Below are 2,500 nucleotides of genomic sequence, written 5' to 3'. Positions count from 1 at the left end.
TCTGTGATCGTGATGGGACTTTGCCCGTGATCCGTGATGACAAAAAAATCAAGTCTCGTGATCGTGATCGTGATTTGTTTTCGTGATCGTGATGGGCATTATTGCAAAGCATTTTATTTTCAACGTACATTTTTCACAGCTGTATCACTCAATGATCCTCTATTCGTCAAGGAGCCAATCCCGATTGAAGGGAAGCAACAACACCTTCATAAATATGATTTTGACAGCGATTGCTTCCCTTTAAGAGAACCAATCACACAAAAAAGAGATCCAATCAGAAGGCGAATTGCAAAAGTCTGCCAAACTTCATCCAATGGAAGGGCTTCGTGCTAAAGTTTTGAGTGCATTCAGTCAAATTCGAATTCGAAGATCAAAAATGGCGTGCAGCGGTACTGTCATCGAACTTCTGTTATATTTTGTGGATTCAAGCCAGACCAAAGCAGGCGGCGAGAATGCCTTCCTTGGTGGAAAGGTCAGGCTACGGGTCCGTCTTTCCGAAGACGAAATGTCAAGGCATGTTGATCTATCAGGGCTGGACTAGGTAAGTACTAGGGGGTGGGGTTACAGATGCGGGTCCAGGGGGGCAAAGCCCCTTGGTGGGGGTTGCCCCCTTGAAGCTGAACGGTTTTTGATGTTTCTGGAGGGAAAGGAAGCCTCTCTTTGAACGAAAAAGGTAAATTCGACAGCAAGCTGTATAGGCAATGAAGAAGAATTGAGATTGTAAGGACTCATACTTTTCATCACAAAAATCGTTGAAGAAAAATGTCTTTCGAAAGGGGGTGAGAGGTGCGATTTCTCCTAGTCCGGCCCTGTCTATGTTGCTCTATGACTGTTCTGAATGTAGGCAAAGATCTTGAAATTTGTTCAAGATCTTTGAGTTTGATTGAGATCATTGACATTGTCGACATTGCCACGTCCGGCTGTCACTCGCTCAGTGTGACCTCGACTGGCTCGAGTCTGATCGAGTCTGCGTGTAGCCAAAACCGAAACTAGAAATGTGTTTTTCATCCCAGCAACGTGGACACGCTTGGCATAGATTCTAATTGTCGCTTCTTTGCATTAAGCTTGAATTTATTTTAGCGCCTGTAAACTTATCAACAATGGGTTAAATTCAGGAACTATGGCGGGGAGACGTGCCAGTTTGGGTCACTTGATCCTCATGTCAAAGTCGATCAAAGTCATGTTCGTTGGGGATTTTGTTATTATAGACTCTACCATCACACATACATGTACTTTAATTTCAATCCACCCAATAGTTTTTGAGAAAATGCGTTTAAAAGATTTAGCTCTGGAAATGTGAAATTGTGCTAGATTCATGTGTGTGAGTGAGGGTGTGGGAGTTGAATGTGTATGAGTGCAGGGGCGGATTAGGGGGGGGGGGGTTACAGGGGTTCCGGAACCCCCCCCCTCCCGTGCTGTCAAAAAAAAAAAATAATACTAACTTTAAAAGAAATAATGAGTGGCTGCTGACATCAGTTGATCATGTTTAAAATCAAGGATAAGCCGTAAATTGTTCATAAAATTGCTAAAACTCTTCAGCTTCTGGGGGGAAGCCCCCCAGACCCCCCAACGGGGCCCATGTACCCCACAAGGGGTCTACCCCTGGACCCCAGGTTGTAACCCCCCCCCCCCCCTCTGGCTTAACTGCTCTGCCCCTGGAGTGTATATTCCTGTGAGTGTTTGTATGAGAGAGAGCGAGAGAGAAAACAATGAAAACAACATTCTTGTTACTGATTACAAATCATGAATCGATATGTATTTCTATGTGTGTATGAAAGAGAATTCAAAAAAAAAAACAAAAAAAAAGTGCAACAGTTGTCACTTTGTGTTGAATAAACAATAGATCCAGAGGAGCGAATTACTTCATTACTGTGTGGTTGTGTTTACTTTGACACGTGCTTTCTGTACCTGCAACTTTGACCGTGACCGTGATTTGCCACTGGTGTTCGTGATCGTGAAAACAAAAATCAAGGTAACTGTGATCGTGAAAGCTAAAATTTCCCTTCCCGTGATCGTGATGATACCCCCCCCCCCCCCCCCCCCTTTGAGGCCCTCATGTATCCTAAATGCAGACATTGAGCTGAAGAAAGAAGAAGAAAAGAGTAGAACGTCTTTGATTATTTTCGTCACCCGGCGGCGAAGACCAGTATGGTGCGAAACTGTCGCGTATGTGTCTTGTGAAGTACCGCTGTCACGAACTGAAACCTCTGCTGAACAATCCTTCTCATTGCGGTCAATGCGCATGCGCCAATCTTGGACTTAAACAATGCGACCCTTCGACCGAACGAACCATGTCGGTTAGGGTTAGGATTAGGGTTAGGTTGTTCACGACCTGATTAATCTCCCCATGTTAGCGCATGCGCATTGACCGCAATGAGAAGGATTGTTCAGGCAGAGTTTTTAGTTCGTGACACCGGCAGTAACAGCGTGTTTCCAGCGTAAATAACTAGTAACCGTAAGCCTAATATTCACATAACGCGCAAATACTTACAGAATAGAA

The sequence above is a fragment of the Littorina saxatilis genome, linkage group LG8, assembly GCF_037325665.1.
Source record: "Littorina saxatilis isolate snail1 linkage group LG8, US_GU_Lsax_2.0, whole genome shotgun sequence".
Lineage (NCBI taxonomy): Eukaryota > Metazoa > Mollusca > Gastropoda > Littorinimorpha > Littorinidae > Littorina > Littorina saxatilis.
Note: the sequence above shows the minus strand (reverse complement) of the source record.